The sequence below is a fragment of the Anarhichas minor genome, unplaced genomic scaffold, assembly GCF_050575085.1.
Source record: "Anarhichas minor isolate MPS153535 unplaced genomic scaffold, ASM5057508v1 ptg000006l, whole genome shotgun sequence".
NCBI lineage: Eukaryota > Metazoa > Chordata > Actinopteri > Perciformes > Anarhichadidae > Anarhichas > Anarhichas minor.
In genome coordinates, this window is record NW_027466452.1 from 3,825,552 (window position 1) to 3,846,835 (window position 21,284).

Consider the following 21,284-nt stretch of genomic DNA (forward strand, 5'->3'; position numbering starts at 1 on the left):
TTCATTAACAAAAAAAGCTCAGTAATTTCCTTAAACGGGGCGACTGTGGCTAAGTGGCCGTCCTTCAATCAGAGGGTCAGCGGTTCGATCCCCGGCTCTGCTAGTCGCATGTCGATGTGTCCTTGAGCAAGACACTTAACCCCAAAATTGCTCCCGTAGCTGAGCCTACGGTGTAGAAATGTGATAGAATCTGAATTGTAAGTCGCTTTGGATAAAAGCGTCTGCTAAATGACTGTAATGTAATGTAAACAGCAGGGCACTCCAGTTTGTAGCCAATGTAACTACACAGGGGTAAATAAACAGTGCATTTGTTTGGAACTATTTTCAGCTGTGGATGAATAGACATTTGGTGCTTTAGTGAGTATTTATGGCAGCAGGATGCTGTGCGTGGATTGTGTGCATTAAGTCAAAAATGAACGACAATGTGTGTGCTCATGGTAATGAACAGGGTAATGAACACGTCACCCAGTGCAACAGGGTGGCTCATAGATTTTTAATAGTTTGTTGACAGCAACAGAGCTCTACGTCACAGAGGAAGAAGACGTCTCAACCCATGACAAAAGGATGGAACGCACACGCTTGTATGGGGAACATCATATCTATTTACAGAAATGGCATCAGAAAACATTAAATGTATGAAATGTAGATCAGAAGTGTTAGTGAATGCATTCCGGATGGACTAACCAGGACCACCCAGTATGTTTATACAATGTCTACCTACCCAGTCTGGTCTCATTCAAATACCAACGTTTTGTCAAGGCCCTCGGCATCTGATACAAGCGCACAAGGCACACTTTAACATCTGTATGAGACACACCAGGATTTCGTGACAACATTTTAAACCCATCCGCACCCCCAACTTACGTCTCGTATGGAACTTAGGCTATGTAGCTGAAGTAACAAACGTAGTTATTTTAACCTAAACAACAATCTTTTGCTAAAAGTAACCCAGTAGCTTTGTTTCCTCAACCTAAATGACGTGGAGGGGCACCCAGGTACCCCATCTACTAAGGCTAAGGCCCGGGTTTGAATCCGCTCCACGATCCTTTGCTACATAAGACTAACCTCCTGACCAAGAATCTGTATCCTCCTTCAGAAAAACAAATTGTAATTTAAAAGAAATTGTCTGCATTTCTACACCACCTAACCTCGTGGATGTAGTCAAGAAACAGCCACCTCCTTTAGTCTAGGTAGATAGAGGGTGTTATGAAAACCCAGAACGCATCAAGAATGGAAGATGATTCGGGGGAATTATCATAAAAACATTATGTAGCCTAAGATAGTTGTAGATTGGAGGCTACTAGGCCATCTTCGAGGTCAAACTAAAATGAAATGGCTTTACAACACATCACAATATGATTTGGGTTAACCTGAGGGCTACTACTCACAAGGCCATCTTCAAACTCTAAAAATTGCAACAAAGTACAAACAATTTGAATGAATGGAACGGCCTTACAATAACTATCTTTACACTACAGTCATTTAGCAGACGCTTTTATCCAAAGCAACTTACAATTCAGATTCTATCACATTTCTACACTGTAGGCACAGCTACGGGAGCAATTGGGGTTAAGTGTCTTGCTCAAGGACACATCGAAATGCGACTAGCAGAGCTGGGGATCGGACCGCCAATCCTCTGATTGAAGGACGGCCCTGCTCTCCACTTAGCCACAGTCGCCCACTGATTCCAATCTCAACTGTTTATTTAACACACAGGTTTCAGTAAAATGTTATATGGTAATTAATAATCACAAATTCATAAGTAGATCCCTTTAACCTACATCACCTCAAACATAAATGTATTTATGAGCAGAAAAATCCTCAATGACTCAAGGGAAAACTTTGACAACTGCATTCAAATACGCATCACTGCAATAGTGTCGCAATCAACCGGACACACGAGTCTCCTTCTGTTTTAGCGATACTACCAGTTGGAAACTGTCAATGGAAGGCAAACAGTATTAACTTTTGTAATTAAAAGGCCCAGCCATAACGGAAATCCTGACACCGTGCCTGGTCATGTCCCAGCCACTTGTACTTACACTAGAGCCAGTCAGCAAGAGTCTTGGGCCCCGTACCATCAACAGTTGGTTGAAATTGCTGATTTCATAGGTGTGGCCTCTCATGGCAATCCCTTGTCTTGTCAAGAATACAAGTGATCCTATGATCGTTAGTAATGCCACTATGCACTTTTCAGTTCTTTTCTCTCGAATGTCAGGAGAACAGACGTGTTGCTGGAAAACCTCAAGGTTACTACCTTATGAGTATGTAAGCTTTCATGTGATTTAAATCGTATGGTGGCCTCGGCCCCGATTACTAAACCGAACAGAAACAAAAGCTTCCGCTTGTCAGTCAATATAATGCTATGACAGAATGCTGTCTCTATTAGTCCCATTCAAGCCACGAATAGTCTTAAAACCTGGAGCACTTGAAGGACCTCTAAACCTTTCCAAATAAAGACTTGGGGAAACTACATTTTTGGCAGATTTGGTGTAGTGTCAGACCCCTCCTAAGATCAAACATCAACAGATAGACCAGTAAATATCTACGCTGCTCTAGCACCCTGCCCTTAACGTTTACATCAGCAACAATTAACCAGATAGTCTTCCTTTCAAGTACCACATTTTTTAAATACTAATCCTTACAACAACATGAAGCTTGAGTAGTGCCAGCATTGAAGAAAAGAGCAATAAAAAACAGGTCAAAGTGATTTGTAGAATTTCTCAGAGAACGGTTGGCAAAACGGGGTATTAATCATCCCAAACCAGACGGCAACCTCCGGTTCTGAAAAGTAAAGTCACTGAAGAAGTGCCTTAAACTTGCATTCTCTTCACTGACCAGTAGGGGGCGACTCCTCTGTTTGCAAAAAGAAGACAATATTTGTCATTTGATTTATTACCTAAGTAAACATTGTAAACATGAGTTTATGGTCTCAATCTATTATTTCAGGTCTTCTTCAATACAGCATGATGTCCATTTAGAGTCAAATAGACCATAAAGCAGGGTATGCTTTAGGGCGGGGCTACACAGTGATTGACCAGAGCCGTATACAGCGTCTCTACGTCACTTCTCCTCAGACAAATATGCTCACTTCTGTTCAATGGTTGCAAAAACCAAGATGTTGATGACCAAAATGACAAACTCATTTATCACTCACTTATTACTGGAGCACTAATAGCATAATGACAGAATACATTCATTAACATTGGAAAACAAAGCATGGTGATTGGGTAGAGTGAGGCGCACTTTGAGACGATCACTGCCCATGGCCGACCAACCAGCCAGACCTGCAGGACCAAACGCCAGAAAACTGCCCCAGACAGGAGAGGGAGGGGAGCCGCTAACCCAGCCAGAACCTGACGCTACTCCACTACTCCTGGCTGTCTGATGTACAGTTGCAGGTTAAATAAAATATTAGAATAGTAGAAAACAATATCCCTTCCTGATGCCAGGTTTAAACTCCTGAGGGAACACTGCCAGTAGTGAAAAGTAAAGGAAAAAACTCTCCATCAGGTCAGAGAGAGAGACAGATAGAGAGCGATAGATCACGGTGAACATTCCTTTATTAAATGTGAATCTACATCCCTGACGGTTTGAGAATTAATGTTTTGAAAAGACGACTGCAAAGGTTGTTCAGCAGACGTTCGTGGCAGTGAACAATATATCTGAAGCCAAAATGTATGTCCGCAAACACTTATTATAAGTAACCGACAGGTTATGTGGCTATGTCCAATTTATGTCTTTGCTCGACGTCTGGACGTTCTCAACAGTTCAGTGGACCAACGGTCTTCTGAAATACAATTTAATTTCACGGAGAGAGCTTTCTGTCGTATTTCCATTAGCCGCATCTCACTCTTGGCCGTGTCCCACTTGGCTCAGCACAGAGACGCCACGAAGGTGGACTATCCACCAGGTGTTGTGATGCAAGTGAGCCAGAGATATCAGCACTTGAACATAAATGCTCATGGTCTCATGTCTGGTGGTACAAAATGTTGTTTTCAGGGGAATATGAGAGCCATGTATATGTTTACATGTTCTCTCTCCTCACCTCACGCTCTGGAGCTCCACCTGACTCTTCCCTGCTTGTACTCGTTACATTGTCACAAGCTAAACCTTGCATTAATCATTTTAATTTTCACTTCTATCTCATAACAATCCAACTGTTCTTTAGGCTAACAAATCATTTCCACAATAAAATAGACTGCTGCAGTGAGTTTTTGTTTGTCATTTATGTCATTTAAAGCAGAGGTCTTCAACAGGGGGTCCGCGAAATGTTTGGTTGATTAGACAATAAAATAAAAATTATTCTTTTTTTTTCTCCAAACATGAATCTGACCATTATTTTAATAGGTCAGTATTGTATGCAAGATAACAGGTATGTTTATGCATGGCAGTGGCACTAATAGGCCATCACTCATTTTTCGTTTCCACATTTATGTTTAAAATGAAAACATCAGTCTGAATAGCTTGTTTGCATGATTATCATGCAATTGACAGACAATGTTGATATTGGCATTGGTATCAGCTGACAAGGTGTGTTTATAAATGGCAGTGGCACGGCCACCCTCCTCACTGTACCTTGCACATGTTTAAAATAAAAACATGAATATATGAACCTGTGTATTATTTGAATAGCTTAGTATTGAATGCACAATAAAGAGGTATGTTTATACACGGTACTAGGCCCATTTAATATAAAACACTATTTTATACAATATATATAGTCGGGAGTCCCTGCTCCATCTCTCTATCAGTTTGGGGGTCCTTGGCCTGAAAAACGTTGAAGACCCCTGGTTTAAAGTAAGATAATGACAAGATGAAAAATCAAGTCATCATTTTTCCACTTGATAAATATCTGGATAATAAATGACCTACATCCTAGCCTGGTTTCCAGCAGATATTAATGAGCTACTTTGGTTATGAACTGCACATCAGCCAGTTAAAAATAACTCAAAGGTGGCATGTTGAACCTGTGACTACACTCTCCTCACAGCTGGGTGTGATGGGTATGTTGCCGTAGTGATCACCACATACAGCTGAGATCTGATGTACTTCACTGCTCTTCAGGCTGTGGGAAGGAGACAAGATGAAAAAGTCACCTACTTATTGGCAGTGTGAGCAAGATTACTTTCCCGGATGCAGTTATTCTTTCAGGGCAATATGTGGAGGTTGTGACCACTAGGGGCACTGTGATGATTTCATGTTTGGTGTCTGTACCACCAGGCCTAAAAGGACGCACATGAGAACTTCCTGATGATCAGACTGATTTGCCATTTAATTTAGCTCTTTCAGCGAGGATTGCTATTTTGCCCGAACCTAATAATACCAACAATTTGTCTATCCAATGAATGTTATGATGGGGTTAACAATTAGTCAGTTTCCCAGGCGGGACTAACGCCGTTATCAAGCTGTTTTTACTTTGCCGACTTAAAATGCCCTTAGATTCAGGCGGATTGACTTCTTGTGATTGGTTAGGGAAATTGAATTCCCCTCCCTCATTTCAATCAGTTAGAGTAGAGACTGAAGATAGAAACGGTTTCTAATAACACTTAATATGAGACACAATCACCTAACAAGTAACATTTCAGTGGGAAATAGGGACTTGCTTTTAGACAAGGTGACTTGTTAAGTGAAAAGATTGCTCATTATGAAACCAACACTTTCTAATAATAGTGGGATATAGCTCAAAATGAGGTGGTACGGCATGTAGCTTTTGTTTGTACCTAATTAGGTTTGAGCATAGTGCCATCTGAACACTGTGTATGTCCCCCGAGGTACAAGTAGTGTTTTAAGGACAGTGGGCAGTACACACACCTTTATTATTTCTATTGTGTGCCATTGATGGGGACAGTGGGAGGTAGATTGTGAAACAAAGTAGAGGAGACCTGACAATGAAAGCTCTGGCTCGATTTGATCTTCAGCCGGTGGGGAGACTCCAGAGCCAGTCAGCTATTTCAGTGAACTCAAGCTGACTTGTTAAATGTCATCTCCAACAGAAAGAGAGAGAGAGATGGTGTTTGGGGATGAGCCATCTCATTGTAATCGCTAACAACCACATGGCAAAATCAGCTTGAGCGACTGTACTGATTGCACTTTGAACCTTTGTTCATGTCAGTGAAATTACTCACTGCTGCAAAAAGCTTTCCCCGAGGAATCTAAGCGTAATGTAGCATAGCACATTATGCTCTGCCAGGTTAAATACTTGGAAATAATAACTGGCCAGCCTATTATTTACTAATGAACACAGCAGCACACTCCAACAGGGGAGTAGGTAATTAGCCAGTCTGCAAATGAGCGAAGTTCGGATTGACTTTCGATTTTTTGGGTTACATCAACCATTGAAAGTGTATTATCATTTGTGCCAAATGAGTTTTGCAAAAAACATCTGTTTCACCAATTCCACACCCTGCAATGTCCACAATTTCAAAGGGCTAAGATATATTAAGATATATTTTACTGACGAACATGGGGGACATTTATGTTTCCCCTGAGATGAGAATAACTGCTTAACGATACAATGATTTTTATTAAGAGACAAAATTGTACAAAAGACAACAAGAGCAACGTATTAAGATAAAATGTACAAAATTTGCAATATCAATAACAAAAATTATATTTTATATCGAGCAGAATGTGCAGTATAGACTATATTAATAGAGGAGAGGTTATTAACAAATGTTTTCATAAAACTATAGTCTCTGTGGGATATTTACTAATTACCCCGAGGACCACAGATTTCCGTGTCTCTACAATAATTCTGTTTAGCAACACTAACACTACAGATGAGCCCAACCACATACCACATGGGAGAAAACTACAAGCATGCATTCCTCCCTCCAGAAGAAGGCTATACATACAATTAAAAACTTGATGTTGTCAGCTCAACAAAACATTAAATGAGATTTCTGGTAAACTCACTCTGTCCCTGTACCTAACATTTCAGCAACATCAAGTCTAAACTACTACCACCCTGTAGCACTCGCTCCCATTTTGATGAAGTGATTTGAGAAACTGGTTCTCCAGCACATCAAAGTCAACATCCCAGCCAGCCTTCAGTTTGCACTCGGAGCCAACGGATCCACAGAGGATGCCATCTCCACTGCCCCTTCACTTCGTGCCATGCCATTGGTCCGATGGCCCATTGGACCAAAAGCCCATTTTTCCAACAGCCCGTTATCTCGAAAACAAACACCAATTCATCCGAAGACCCAGAACCCATTGACAACACAAACTCTTCGTGTAAGCACATGGCTACCAAGAGAAATTGTGGTGTGAATGCTGGATGCTGAAAAGCTGAAGCTGCACTGCAATGCTGGCTTTAAAAGAACACCAATAATGTATAAAAGATGGGGAATATTTCATTGTTAAAAAAAACCAGTCCTGTCCTGAGTTCCCTGTTAAGATACAGTTACATTCTGGGGCTTTTATTTTGAAAAACTAAGTCCATCCTTTTCTGTTAATGTACAGTGAAAGTTGGGGGCTTTTACTTTTTGATAAAACAAGCCTCATCTTGAGCTTCGTGTTAATTAAGATACAGTTAATCTATGGGACTTCATTTTTTGCTTGAGGAGTTGGTACCTTCTTATGGAGATTTGTGTGTAGTGTCAAAAATGTGGGCATGTTTAAAAACAGATAATATAACCAATCGTGATAATAAAAAAAACTTTTAAAAAATTTAATGAAAAGGCCTATGTAGGTAAAATTGCATGGTAATACCAGATGTAAATGGTTTCACTTGAATCTGACATTGAATAAATCTTACAACAATTTAATATTTACAGCACTTTAAAATTACAACTGACATGTTTTTTGCTTTCACTTGACATTATGAAATAAATGTTGATAGCACAATGTAATGGTTGTAAAATGATGACACCATCTGCGTTTCGATTGCCCCGTATTTCAATCTATGGCACAAAGGAAGATCGTCAACCATTTTGCCACCAAAACAGAAAGAGGATATTGCATTGTTTTTTTTCCAGGTAGCTATTGGTAGCCATCCCCAGTTACCAAAGAGTATCAATGTAAGTGTGACAAGTTGGAAAACATGCATTTTTATAAGTTAAGGAAAATAGTAATTTCATGGTCTATTGTGTGGAATGTAATGTGATTGAGAGGATCATTCATAGATAACTTTACGATTTACGGAAACCAGGAGTTAAAACACATCACACATGAATACGTGGTTGAGATAATAAGATTGTGTTTTCTTGCATCGTTTGTTTTGTTCTGAATTGTGTAGTTGGATACGTAGTGTTAAACTGATCTACATAGTGGTCTTGATCTTGAGTCTGAGATCGATTGCTTTGGTCTCCACCCACATATCTCGGGGAAATCGCGATCTTTTCCTCATTGCAGTAAAGTTCTTGCTGAGGAAAAACATCATATCACTCTCGTGATTATTTATCCCCCTTTTTTCAGGTATGTTGTGGATTTTAAACAGCGTTAACATGTCGGTATGAATCTGCTAACATGGTCCTATGTTTTAAGAGAATGTTGTTACATTTTTGGGTACTTTAGAGCTAAGTTTTACAGAGAGTACTGTAGTGTGTGTAATTTACGTGAGTTCCCGCGTGTAATAGTAGCTGCGTCTACTGCCACCATTTTGTGAATTCACATGTACACAGACGGTAATATTTAGTAGTGATATTTTATTTGTTTTATCTGTAGAATATGTTTTATGCACTTTGAGAGTTTTAACAGTACTGAATGTAAGCTAGTTTGTGCTCGGGGAAATATCTAAAGTAATACTTTGAATAGTGTTTAACATAAATAGCGTATGTACTCTCTACTCTCCTGTAAATCTCTTCCTGTGTAAATGATTGTATTTTTGTACAAACAATTGCAGTAAAGTTCTTGCTGAGGAAAAACATCATATCACTCTCGTGATTATTTATCCCCCTTTTTTCAGGGGTACAACATAAGGTCTCTGCAGTTACGGTGGAACAACCAAATGCAGTCCTTGCAAAACTGCACAAGGACAATATATTTATTTATGTAAATGTATTTGTCCAATAAAAGTACTAGCCATACCCTTATTTGCATATTAGTGATGTCATTGCACATTCATTTGCATAAATCTTTGTGGTTGTGACGGCTGCAAAGAGGGAGAGACCCACAGTTACAAAATAACAACAAAGTCACAATGACACCTGCAGTCTCCTCTAATCTTTATTCAAAAGCTCCAAAAGTCTAGCTTTGAAACACTCCACTCCAATTTAGAATAAGTCCCTCCGAACCTTGACTTTTTAATATCGAAAAAAACAGCTTGGGTAAGGTCTCTGTGCATAAACAAGTGTGTCTGTAATATTGCGTAGATGCTCTGAAAATGACAAAACTCATTCAATTCCAGGCGTGCCTCCACTACTCCTGCTGACAAGTGGCACCAAAAGTGGATTACATTTCCAGACCGTGGACTGTAATCAGAGGGGACACTGCCAATAGAGCCAAGGCTGGCCAATTGACCACCAGGCAGTGGCCTTTTTCATCATCCATTTAAAGATCAATAGGAGGGACCTTAAGCTCATCAGCTCAACTCTGCTGAGGACAGGATGAAATAAAATTGAATAGCTGTGGCTACAGAAGAATGAAAAATAAGCAAGGGTTAAAATAATAACCCTGAGACTAATAAAGGTTTTTTTCTCTCTCTCTGGGTAAGTTACAAGGAGAGAATAGATTGGAGTGCTTCCAGTGAGCAGGGGAGATCTTATTATGAATCTCAGCAGAGCCAAAGGAATATGAAAGTGCAGACCTTGAGGTAGAAAACAAAGACAGTAGAATAGGAAGGAAAAAAAGTTGACTTGAAAAAGAAAACGTCTGGTTCTGTTGGATCTATGTGTTATTATGATGACCTCCAGCCACTCTTGTAGGCCTCCTGTGAATAAAAGTACAAAAAACTATCCACTTCAATAAGCCAATAGTATAAGCCAATATATATTTTTTGGCCATAGCAGCAAAAGGCATACATTATTCATGAACTTCTACTTCCATAATTTTGTGAAACTGAAATCTTAATATTTTTTAACATTTTGTGAGATAATTTTATTATTTCTAGTGTCAGGGCTCTGAGGAGCCAGTCAGTTGGTCGGTCGGTCCACCATATCCGTCCAGATCTGACTGCCATGAAGTTTTCTACATTCATGGTCCCCAGAGGATGACTCTTTGTTAGATACAAGAATGACACAGATCAGAAGGTAGGGTGGATACAGATAGGATGAAACCTATTGACTATTGGATGGGGTCATGAAATGTGATTTAGATATTCATGTTTCTTTTACGATTAATTTCCTCTAGCACCATAATTTGGGTCAAGATTTAAATTTTTCCACTTTGGTTTGTGACCAAATACCTGCTGCACCAATGGCATCCCAATCAGCTGTACTTTGTATTTAGTGCTAATTAGCATATGTTAGCATGCTAAGACAGTACAATAACCATTTATCACGATTAGTATTGCTCCCATTGGCATGTTAGCATGATGACATGGGCATATTCACAAATCCCCAACCGACCCATTCCATTTTGGAAAATGTGCATTTCCTCTCTCGCAGAGAGTTGGATGACAAAATGAATCCCATGCTTTTGTGTAAGCTAGAACTAGAGCCAGGAGGCGACTATCTTACAGACTCGAAGCTACTGTCAGCAAATAAATTGTTCTTGCACATGCATTTCTGTAAAACCACAACTTTGTGTTTATACATTTCCGCTTGTGCTCGGATTATACAAACTTTAGCCAGTCTAGCTGTTTCCACCTGCTTCCACTGTTTAGGCTAAACTAAGCTATTCACATGTGGCTCTCGCTCCATATTTAACACACAGACATTAGAGTGGTCGCTATATTCTCATCTAACTCTCGGCGAGGAAGCGAATAAGGGCATTACTCTATGTCCAACAATTCCTTCACAAAACAATCATCAGCTGGTGTATCTTTATCTGATATATTAAATACTCAAATCAAAAATGCCTCAAAAACTTTTAATTATTAATCATGGAACTGTAATGCTCAGCTTTGTTGATGTTAAAGCGTTACGTTACGAAAACATTATCTTCCCTTACAGCTAGTGGTATCGAGCCACACAGATACCAAGGAAATACTGACAAGTAACATTGCTTTCACATCTACATTGCTGTGTTTTCTTTTCTTTTTCATGTAACATTTATTCTGGGGAGAGTGTTAGAAGTTTAGGAACACTGGCTGAACACCAAAACACTGAGAAAGGTAGCGACCCCTTCATGGATGATAGGAAAGTGTGCTGTGCGGAGAGATTTATGCAGGGAAGAAAAACTGCTCTCCTTTTTCGCTCTCTCCCTCAGTCTACATGGAGATTAAATTCAACATTAGGTACTGAACTCATTCCATCTTCTCATTATCGTGTTGATACAGACACTTTTTTTTTTACCCTCACACTTTGTCAGGATTAAAATATGTTCACATGAAAGACAAATGTGACTAAAATACACCTTCGGACTTGGATGATGAATACCAGAGAGGCTCTGCAGGGGTGTTTGTGTTCGTATGTTGAGGTGATACTGAAAAGGAGTCTGAGCTGTATTCAGGCTCTGTTCCTGACATGTTCCTTCCTTTCTACTCCCCCGATGAAACCCTTTATCTTCCGGCATGACTGCAGGAAGCGTTGCTCTCTTCAAACAGACACAGATATGAAGGGGAAGCGAATGAAAAATAACTTTCAAATTCTTCCAAGTCATGCAAAGTTGTCCTCTGTTTTCTCCTTATGCTTATCTAAACCTAACTGTATCATTGCCCAGCCTTAAATATATATTAACTTATACGTGATGTTTGGGCCACTTGTTTACAGCCAAACAGGCTGTTGACCAGGCGGCAACCTCCGGTTCTGTTAAAGTGAAGCCAATGCAGAAATACTTTAAACCTGCATTCTCTCTACTGACCATCAGGGGGCGACTCCTCTGGTTGTATAGAAGTCTATGAGAAAATGACTCTACTTCTCTCTTGATTTATTACCTCAGTAAACATTGTAAACATGAGTTTATGGTCTCAATCTCTAGTTTCAAGTCTTCTTCAATACAGCATGATGTTGATTTAGTAAATTATGGTCCATTAAAGCAAAATAGACTTTAAAGCGGAGTTTGCTTTCGGGCGGGGCTACCTTGTGATTGACAGGTTGCTACCACGGCATTGTCTGGTCTAAGAGTTGCAAGTGTTGTCCTCTTACGACTCTGTGTTTTCAGTTAATAAAAGATATTTTTTGGTTGTAATTATCTCCACCTTCTACATAGAACAGAAAATAAATTGGAACAAAAGAGGACAAATATGAATAAAAGGGTGATTGTGCGATTTTAAAGAGGTTTACGTTGGTGTGCTAACACTGAGTCAAGTGACAAAAATAGACACATATGGACCAAGAAGTTCACAGAACATCGCACCCCGTTGACGTCGCATTAGCTTTTGAAATGCTATTTGTTCATTTTCACATCCAAAACATCCAGTATATGAGTATATTACTTACAGACTGCCAACTCTGCTCACAAATGACTGGTTTTGATTGCATTCGTTTGTGTGTTTTTCCTTCATTGTGGCACATAATAATCTGTAGATTTAAGAAGACACAGCATGCCATGCCGTGTATTAATTTCTTAATTGCACGTCCATAATTTAATCTTTGATTTAACTCTTAACGCATCTATGATTGTGCTCAACCATCTATACTGGCACATGAGACAGTACCATTGCGTCCTGCTCACTGAGCTACAAGATGTACATAATGTTCCTGAAAGCGTGCGTTTGTGTGTGTGTGTGGTGTGAACACGGCATTAGTGTCACCTGTCAAATTGCACCTTCATCATTCTTATAGGTAAACCTTAAAATCCAAAGACAGGGAGACACATGGAATTTGACCTCGGCATTTGAACCCATCCCAAGCATTTACCTGTGGGCTGCTCTGAAGTGTCCGGGGAGCAAATTGGTGTTCATTGTCTCGCTGAAGGACTCTTAAACATGCAGACAGACGCTGGGGAACAAACCGCCACTTTTGTGGTTAATTAATTAATTGTATATAAGAATTGGACGTATGCATCGTGACTTCACCCCTTGGTTTGTGGATGCAGTTTCGAAGCTTTGAGTTCTGCATTTTGGCCATCGCCATCTTGTTTTTTTGCAACCAGTGAAAGGAAAAAGACTTAAAACTAGAGATTGAGACCATAAACTCATGTTTACAATGTTTACTGAGGTAATAAATCAAGAGAGAAGTAGAGTAATTTTCTCATAGACTTCCATACAATCTGACTTCTTTTTGCAACCAGAGGAGTTGCCCCCTGCTGGCTTTTAGAAATAATGTAAGTTAAGGCACTTCTGCATTGGGTTCACTTTTAAGAACCGGAGGTTGCCATCTGGGTAAAGCACATACATACAACAAGGGAGAGGCTCTGACCTTTTAACACCTCCTTAATTGCCTCTCTTAGTTACTGGTTAATTGATTCAGATTAATTTAATTTGCTGTACTTTCTTGACGTTAAGCTGCTATGACATTAATTCAACACTTCCTGCTGTTTTGTTTTACCAATAAAAACCTCAGAGAGAATGGAAAGGGGTTGTGCCTCCTAGAACTAGAAGGCTTTAAATGAGAAATGTGTTGAAATTAGCGATGCTCCTCTCTAGAAAATGATGAAATATGCCAATGTAAAGCAGAGTAAATAAAACTGTCTGAGAATTTACAGTAGCTGCATCTAATCTGCATTTTGCTTTGTTAATCAAGTGCTACTTTGTGTCGAATCAGTAGACTTTTGACATTGGTTTTGTTTCTACAGATACATACCAATTAGTTTGTGGAGTTTGTGCACGTCGCCAATGATGATTCCATAGCAGCAGAAGTGAGGCAGGTGTTGGTTGTGTGTGTGTATGTATGTCAGAGAGAGGAAATGAACCTGTCAGAACATCCCTGAGAAATGTCTGTATCTGACATGTGTCATGGCGCAAGATGTTCATCCTGCAGACAGAGGAACATTGTAAACCGATGGCGGATCGACCGGCAGGAAGACCCCTGGACACACTTCATCTGCAAGAGGAGCACTCGGGTTAGTGTGCTCTTGGAAAAAGAAGTTACTCGTTCTGTTTCAACCTTTAAATGTAATCTTGTTTGAGATGACTTCTCTGCCTCCCTACCGACGACAGCCGTGGCCAGAGGCATTATGTTTTCAGCTTGTCCGTCCAATACCTTGAGGGAATTTCTTCAAGTTTGGCACAAACGTCTACTTGGACTCGATGATGAACTATGTAGATTGTGCTGGGAAAAGGTCACTGATACCTCACGTCCCTGCCATCCTTGTAAACGTATTAACTCAGGAGCACCTGGAGGGATTTCTTTTCAAATTTTGCACAAACGTCCACTTGAAACTCAAGAATTCATATGCTAAATATGACAATTTCGCACACATGTGTAATTGCATTAAATTAAGAAATTATGACATTTTTTAATAGACATGGATGTAAACTGCAAATTGACTGGTTGGCGGGGGCATGCAACTGCAAGGTAATTCTAGTCTTTTCTCCAACACAAATGATTTGACTTACTTTTCAATTTTCTGCCCATCTATTGTGAAGTCAAACAGACTATCCATCTATGAAAGTAGTAGTAGCGTTGTCACTATTTGCAGGTTGGTGCAGTGAGCAAGAGCCTGGTAACAACCCATCAGGGGTGTGGTGTCCTTGAACAAGAATCATATTTCTTAGTTTTTTAAAGCATTCTTGCTGAGACCATGTTGCAGCTCTTTTTTGCCTTACTGGGTGTGGAATCGTTTAAATGTCCAGTAAAAATAATTTATTCTTACTTGTCAACAGCTCATTGATGTTGAGGTGATTCGCTGATTATGTTTTACACCCTGTATCAATGCACAGTGCTTGATACAGATTGAGCATAGCATTGATTAATCTTCTCTTAATCAATACCACTTATTTCCACATACCTTTCTTTCAAGAAAGAATGAAAGTTTGATGTGTGACATTCTCAGGTCGGCTATAGATTCCAGTTCAAACCCGCCGAGAACTACCATCCAGGTCTGCAGTTCTTCTCACTTTAACATCATATTTGAGCTTGATTTTCTTTTATGGTTCTCAACTCTCAAAGCTCTCATTGTGTCATTTCACGCTGAAGGAGTTGGTGTAGACCAAAACAGAGCCAATTAATATTAATACTGCTCTGTTTGTGGTTGCTGGACGTATTAACAGGCATCTGTCTGCTAACACACGAGTCACTACAACAACTTTATAAGGTAATAATACTCTTTGAACCCCTAATCTAGATATGATTTAACATGATTACATTTACATTATATTAATGTATCTCGAGTGTCCACATTAAGATCCGACCGCTCTGTCTGATAGAGCTGAGCGGACGTTTATGCAGCAGTTTAATGGTTCTGATGTGTATAATTATGTTCTTTGATTAATAGCTGATTATAAGCATTATTGTTATTATGAGACTGCATATCGAATGCAAGTTATGATGAATAATGGTAGAGACAGGACTGTGCAAAAGCCCCTTTGCGCGCTCCCAAACGACTGGTGTGATTGCATAGTGTTGACTGTGAGGGAGCATGGGAACACGTGCATGAGGTGCTTCTGTGCTTACATGGTCTTAAACACAGATCAATAAGATTCCTTCCTGAACACATTTCAGCAGATTGATATATTTGTAGTTAGATTCCGCTTGGAAGCAGATTGAGACCCTCCTATTCAGGCGGTCTTAGATCCGTTGTATGGTCCACCAGTACTCAATTAACGGGTTTTTCACCAAACATGTTGGGTGTGAAAGCAGCCTTAAACTTTTTGAGACCTGCTGAAATGCAAATATGTTAAAACTATAAAAAAAAATAAAAACTGCATATTTCAATGAAGGAAATGTGGTACAAGACATTTAGAATATTTTTATTCCGGATGTAATTTTGAAGTAATTATGGCAAGTTTGAGTTATATATTTAACTAGCTGCAATGATGTGTTGGCAGAAGCAGTGCTGAATTAAATAAATGTATGTGATGCTACAATCCATGTTTTTTATTTTATCCTCAGAAGACAAAGAAGAATTCAAGACGTTAAGTAGTAGAAGTACACAGAATCAGCCAAGAAGTATTTTACTCTTAATTGAGACTGAATTCTCGTATCAGAACACCTGCATGGTACTTGTCCTTAGAGAACAGAACATTGGGCATCCATTTCATTTTTTAAATTAAATTCTTAATAAACAACAACATAGAGCACGTACTACCAAACAAGCATTGACTTGACAAGCACGGTTTCCAAACCACTGGGAGTGTGACGCACGGGTAAAAAGACTCATTTTTCATTTTCAACTCAAAGTGAAAATCCAATCGACAGAACAGACACTGGCCTATTTAGCACTGCGAACATGAAGAGAAAGAAGTGGGAAAGAAACCTGCAAATCTCGTAATTATCAGTTTACGGGAGTGTGTTGGCAGCAGTTTGGTCCATTCAGCCGTGCTATCAGGCTATCTGTTAGCACCAGGTTTCACTACAATTTCCGAGGCCTTATACATTTGTCAGCTGCATACCTGCCACCAGCTCTTCGCTCTTCAATCAATCAGCATTTGGCAGTCAATAGAGCGGAGCACCACGGCCTTTTTCTCTGCAGATGAAGAAACGGGCTGCGAAGATTGAGAGAGCGGGAGACAGGCAGAGGAAGAAAATGGAGGGAGGGAGTGGAGAATAGAGATATAAATGAGATTAAAAGAACAGGATGGAAGGAAGGAGGATTTCCATAAGTCCCAGTCATTGTCATCTGTACAGTGTAAACAGGAACGACTAAAGCAAAAAGATTTCTGAAAATGTGAAAAAGATTTCTATTTTTCTTTACATTCATCTTTACTTCTTCCCGTTATGCACACAACATCCAGGTTTTTAAAGAAAAATCCAATGCATTTCTGACTTTTATATTCCAAAAGTTAAAGGAATACTTCAATGTTTTGGGAAATATGCTACTTTGTTTTATGGCAGAGAGTTAGAAGATTATCATCAATCTCATGATTACTTTTATTAAGACTCAGTTTATAAGCTATGGGTTTAAATACAAATTTGTTCATCAATTTAAGTTTGTGGTAAAAATCGGATTTAACTTTGTATAACATGTGAGCAGCTTACATTCATACACGAGTATAAATGAAGCAGCGGGGGGGGCTCTTCAATCTGCATGGATTAAGATATGGCTGTCTACCACGGTGTGTGATGAATTGTCTGAGGATGAGGCACGAAGTGTTCGGTCTGGGCTTTGACCTCTTTAGGTAGATATGTGGTAGATAATGTGGGCAAGCAGGTGTGTGTACGTACGTGTGAAGGGAAAAATGAAACATTTATGCAAATAAGTTGTCCTCCGCAGCAGGTTGAGTGTGTCCACTTCAGCTCCAAATGAGTAATGGCACTGTAGCGCAGTTCTGGACGGCTGAATTTCCATATTTAGTCAATTTAATCAGACAGGATACTTTTGACTGTGCAAACGCAAACCATTAAAACTCGCATTTAACCCTTTCATTATGTGTCGAAACGTTAGCCTGTCACGTTTTGTATTGTATCATTATGAATCCTTTTTCTTAAATATTCCTCAATATTTTCAAAAGTACTATTTGCCTTCTCAGCTCATCGCTCTTTACTGTAACCGCAATCACAGTATTCTATTATAAATGTATACTTTCCCTGCTGAAGTGTCCTTGAGAAACATAGTCACACATACAACATACATAATCATAGCACCAGCTGCATGTTTCGGTTTTTGTAACCGACTGAGCTGATGGAGTGCACAAAGACAACACTCTTTTATGAATACATGTTGTATCACAGGCTGTGGTATGAATCAAGCAAGCTGTGGTTTTGCTTTATCCGTCAATTCCATAATTAAAGCTACATGAATTCATATTCTTTTACCAATACTGATTGGCTGTAGAGTGACCATTAATTAATTACTGATAAAGGCGACCTACTTTGCCAGGCAACAAGCTTTCTTCCTCCTGCTTGAGCTTCTGACTGCAGGACGAAGGAGCGAAGCAGGATCTTGGTCTGAGCTGAAGGGGTTTCTGGTGAACCTGCATGATTTCATCTGATTTTGCATTGAATCCGACCCGGTGGCACCGATGACAAGCATTAAAAATAACTATATAGCAATAGACTATATACTATAGTCAATAGACTTCTTGCTGATCGTCTTGTTTATTAATTAATGTAGGTCATATAGAGGCTTCAGTATTAAAGCAAGACTGTTACCAGTTAAAAGTTCCTCACAGTAACTTTAAATACGAAAAAAAAGAATCTCTAATTTACAACAATGAGTGTAGTCCTTTAATTCCTCAACCTGAGCACCACAAGATGGTGACTGTAACACACAAGCAGCAGGACGTACACTGTACCTCTACACTGAAATCACATAAGCTCACATTCCCTATTCAACTGGTTACTTCAGGCTGTGGCCGACAGTACACGTTGGCTCGTGAAAACATGCTGTCAAATTTCATTTACTGTTTACCAACCATACCCAATGTTATTGACTTTAAATCCTGCTAGCATGACGTTTGCTTTATGCTAGCGATTTGCCATCATGATTATATGAAAATCTTTGGAACAAGAGCAATGGAATTCAGATCACTTTATTGTCCATTAGTTTGCATAAAATGGAAATTTTTGGAAAAGTCAACACACACACCATACACCAGCGATTTTCAACCGCTGTGCCGCGGCAAACCAGTGTGCCGTGAGAGATCATCAAGTGTGCCGTGGGAAAATGTCCAATTTCACTTAATCAGTGAAAAAAATATTATTTAGTTGCTGCAAATACTTTGCCATTGTTGGGCATCTGAGCCTGCAATATAGTGGCTGGCTAAGTAATAAATACTCTTCCATGCTAATGGGTGGCAGTAGGTAGCGCAATAAAGACCGTGTTAATTAAAGACAGTAGAATTAAATGATGCGCGGGAGAGGTTGCGATGATAAGTAGAACAGCGATGGAGAAATATTTGAAAAGGAAGATTGCAGACTCTGAACTGGGCCCTGGACAGAATTCTAACCCAGATGAAAAGCCTAGTAAGGATCAACACATTGAGCGACTCGTCATTAAATTGTCAGCATATTTCAGACATGTCAAACTCAAATATCCCGGCCCTCGGTACAATTATATCTGGCCCGCGAGAATCATATGTCTCTCATAACTGGCCCGCCACACCACAGAGCTCCGGGATGAAAAGTGGCGGTGTGAGCTGGTCTTTTTGTGCAACATAACGAAGCATCTCACAGCGCTAAACCTCCAGCTTCTGCACTGCACAGTTTCCAAGCTTCATCCCCAGAACGATGCCTCAACTCCCGCCTACATGCTGCTCAAATGCTCTGCATGTTTGGAAGCACATACCTGTGTGAGCAGCTCTTCTCTGTGATGAAGATGAACAAAAACCCACACAGGAGTCGTCTCACTGATGCACACCTTCACTCCATCTTATCTTGAGGGTTTCCACAGCACAGAGCCTAACCCCAGACATTAATGAAGTGGCAGCCAAGAAAAGATGCCAAACATCTGACTCTGGTACATATGCATAAAAGAATGTAGCCTATTTCTTTTTGCACTCCAATACCCCTTCTATCCTGTTTATTAAATGTTGACCCTATTTGTCCCTCAACATTGTCCCAATTTGTAATTGTGGCTCTCCCTGTGATTGAGTTTGACACCCATGGCATATATGCTGTATTATGCAAAAAGGTGTCATTTTGTAACGTTTTTGGTTGTTGGTGTGGTGTGATCTTTTTAATGTAAAAAATGTGCCGCGGTTCAGAAAAGGTTGACAAACAGTGCCATACACAACATACACGACAATAATGCATTCTAACGTCTTAAAATGACCAAGTGGCAGTATTAATAAACGTCTTAGCCAACAGGGGACATTGTCCAAGTCCTCTGTTGGTAAGGCTTTTTGCTGAACAAACTCCATTTGGTGAAAGACTAGACACTTCCACTGCAGTATATGGAAATCCCCTCTTTGATAGGTAGACATCTCTCAAGGATGCATTTTTGTTTGTTGCAAAATAATCCAGAAATAGAGGTCCACACTTGCTTGGAGTACCCTGATAGTCCACTGTTGGTATTGTAGGAATTTATACATGTGTGTACGTGTGGAGGGGAGGGGGCAGGCGATTTGCAACGAGGTCTGTTTAAACAGGCTGTTAGGCCTTGCTCAGACTGCCAGCCCAAATCTGTTTTTTGGCGTATCCAGATTGATTTCAGAAAGTCTGGATAGCAAAAAAAAAAGAAATGAACAGGAGGTGGTATGAAATGGGATTCCAATTGGATTTCTGAAGCGTCTCAGTCCGAAAACTCTCACAATGTCCTTCAGTGTCTCCTGCTCTCCAGTGTGGAGATATGTCTGATGATGCAAGGCAACTCGCAACACGACCTTCACACACACTTTGTTTGTATGTGTGTAGCGTAATAAGGCATGCAAGAATGTATAAAAATCCTGTCCTCCTCGAGCAACAAAACAATTTTTAAACCATAGACCAGAGGTCTTCAACAGGGGGTCCGCGACCTCTAGGGGGTCCGCGAAATGTTTGGTTAGACAATTAAAAAAAAAGATTTTTTTTCATTTTTTTCCCCCCAAATATGAATCTGTCCATTATTTTAATAGTTCAGTATTGTATGCAAGATAACAGGTATGTTTATGCATGGCAGTGGCACTAATAGGCCATCACTCATTTTCGTTTCCACATGAATAGCTTGTATGCATGATTATCATGCAATTGACAGACAATATTGGCATTGGTATCAGCTGACAAGGTATGTTTATAAATGGCAGTTGCACGGCCTCCCTACTCACTGTACCTTGCACATGTTTAAAATAAAAACATGAATATATGAACCTGTGTTATTTGAATAACTTAGTATTGAATGCACAATAAAGAGGTATGTTTATACACGGTACTAGGCCCAGTTTAATATAAAACACAATTTTATACAATATATATAGTCGGGGGTCCCTGCTCCATCTTTCTATCAGTTTGGGGGTCCTTGGTCTGAAAAACGTTGAAGACCCCTGCCATAGATTCTATAAGAACTGGATATACAGTGGGGAAAAAAAGTATTTAGTCAGCCACCAATTGTGCAAATTCTCCCACTTAAAAAGATGAGAGATGCCTGTAATTCATCATAGGTACACTTCAACTATGAGAGACAGAATGGGGGGAAAGAATCCAGGAAATCACATTGTAGGATTTTTAATGAATTAATTGGTAAATTCCTCGGTAAAATAAGTATTTGGTCACCTACAAACA